We start from the raw sequence: 2,639 nt of genomic DNA on the forward strand, positions 1-2,639 counted from the left end.
TGCCCTGTGGGTCACTTGCGTAAACACACCAGTGTATACAAAGGCCTGTGGCAACACGCACGCTCACAGCTACCGGCGCTCGCTCGCTCGTCACCTGCGCCAGGTTGATCCAGACTGTGTTCTCGGTCCTCCCGCCCACCTGGAAACACCTGGCTAAATGGATCTAAGTCAGACCCTTTACAGTCCATCGGTCACTGAGCCTCCAGGACTCTCCAGACCAACTTAAACACAAATGCATGGAAATAGAGCCACAGAAGTGGAAAAGGAAATGTCACATTCCTCTTGCTATTTACACCACTAGAGGCAGTCCCAGAAGAAAAAATCGGTGTGGGTGAGCATTAACACAGCACAGAGTGCTCACTGTGTGGGATCACAGCTCACAGGGAGTCACACCCATAATTCTCGGAATCGCCCTCCTACACTGGAACAAAGGATACACCTTGGTGCAGGGCAATTCATCAGTGCTTATTAAAATGACAAATGCACATGCTTCTTGAACTAGCAACTCCACTCATGTGGAAGGCAGTGAACCTCGTGGGCAAGCAGCCAGGACACTCACACTGCCCCATGCTTTGGAGGAGGAGGGGCCATGCACTGGCTTCTCACGCTCTGTGTCATCACCTTGAAATTCTTAGCCATCTCTTTTTTCTTTTTTTTTTTTTTTTAAGATTTTATTTATTTGAGAGAGAGAGAATGAGAGACAGAGAGCACGAGAGGGAAGAGGGTCAGAGGGAGAAGCAGACTCCCTGCCGAGCAGGGAGCCCAATGCGAGACTCGATCCCGGGACTCCAGGATCATGACCTGAAGTCGCTTAACCAACTGAGCCACCCAGGCGCCCGCCATCTCTTCTTTCAGTGTGTGTTTTGTAAGTGAAGTCCAAAGAGATTGCACCAGGAGCTTGGAGCCCATGCTCAAGCTTGGTCTTGCTGTTCATGCCTCCCAGCATCTGCAGGACTGGTTTTCAGCTGCCTCCCACACCCCCCCAAGGAGACACCACCACCCTCTGTACAGTGTTTTCCCAGGAGGGACCAGGGCAAAGGGGAAAGGAAGGGTCAGGCATGCACACCTGTCTAGACAAGCCTGGCTCAGGGCCTCAAGTATCTGTGTCCCTGAAGGAATGTGACATTAAATAGCAAAAGCAAAAACGTGACACCAAGACAGATCAAGAGTGAACACACAAGAAAGGAAAGGCTTCTTTCTTGCTATTTGGACAAGGGGACTCATAGTTTCACTTGGTATAGGGCCCCTCACTTTATGTAGCTGGCCCTAGCAGACCAATATTCATTAGCAAATTATATGTAAGAGCATTTCATTATATGAAAATGGTGGCCTGATACTCTGTGACTTGTGCCCTTTGGTGACATATAACTAGAATATAGCTCTTTGGCTCAGGTCATGATTTCAGGGTCCTGGTATCGAGCCCTGCAGGGGCAAGTGGGGCGGGCTCCCTGCTCAGTGAGGGTTCTGCTTCTCTCTCTCTCCCTCCACTCCTGCCCCCCACCCCACTTCTGCTTTTTCTCTCTCTCTCTCAAATAAATAAAATCTTTTTTTTTTAAGTATCTAGCTGTAATGTAATAGGAGTATAATTTACATGAAGGCAAAAACCTATCTGTGTTCCTGAAACTTTTATTATCCGCACCTAATACAAAGCTTAACACATAAGATTTTCTATGAAATATTGATTAATTTAAGTTAATTAAATACATTTTTATTTAAGCCAGTAAAATAGACACTTAAAAAATTGAAACAACCTAAATGTTCTTAGAAACTAGTTAAGTAAGTTTGATACATTCATGCAATAAAATACTGTGTAGCTGTATAAAATAATGGGTATGTTCTTTAGGTACTAATATGGAAAGGTCTCTAAGATAAATTATTACCACTTATGGGGCACCTGGTGGCTCAGTGGGTAGAGCATGCTACTCTTGATCTTGGAGTTGTGAATTTGAGCCCCATGTTGAGTGTAGGGTTTACTTTAAAAAAAAAATACCATTTATGTTTTTAAAAATGCAAGATGAGGGGAGTGATTTCTCCTGGAGTTTCCTTCAGTGGCACATATGTGGAAGGATTCAGAGAAATATGTTGGCTCCGGGTGACTGGGAGGGAGGTTTTCAAGGAACATTATTTTATACCTTTTAGATTTTGAAACAAAAGCATATGAATGACGAAATAAACAAGAATTAAGTTGGGGGGGCTGGGTGGCTCAGTCGTTAAGCATCTGCCTTCGGCTCAAGTCATGGTCCCAGGGTCCCGGGATGGAGCCCCGCATCGGGCTCCCTGCTCGGTGGGGAGCCTGCTTCTCCCTCTCCCACTCCCCCAGCTTGTGTTCCCTCCCTGGCTATCTTCTCTCCGTCAAATAAATAAATAAAATCTTTAAAAAAAGAAAAGAATTAATTTTTGGAAGCGCAAGAGAGCTAAATTATGTGTTCCTGTGGAATGAAGCCTTGTTAAGCGAACACAAGAAGCAGAACAGTGGGTCTGTCGTCCTTTGTGTAAGACACGTATTGAGGGCGCCTGGGTGGCTCAGTTGGTTGGGCGACTGCCTTCGGCTCAGGTCATGATCCTGGAGTCCCGGGATCGAGTCCCGCATCGGGCTCCCTGCTCGGCAGGGAGTTTGCTTCTCCCTCTAACCCTCCCCC

The sequence above is a fragment of the Mirounga angustirostris genome, unplaced genomic scaffold, assembly GCF_029215605.1.
Source record: "Mirounga angustirostris isolate CCGP_5_RB_7025 unplaced genomic scaffold, mMirAng1.0.hap1 SCAF_8, whole genome shotgun sequence".
NCBI lineage: Eukaryota > Metazoa > Chordata > Mammalia > Carnivora > Phocidae > Mirounga > Mirounga angustirostris.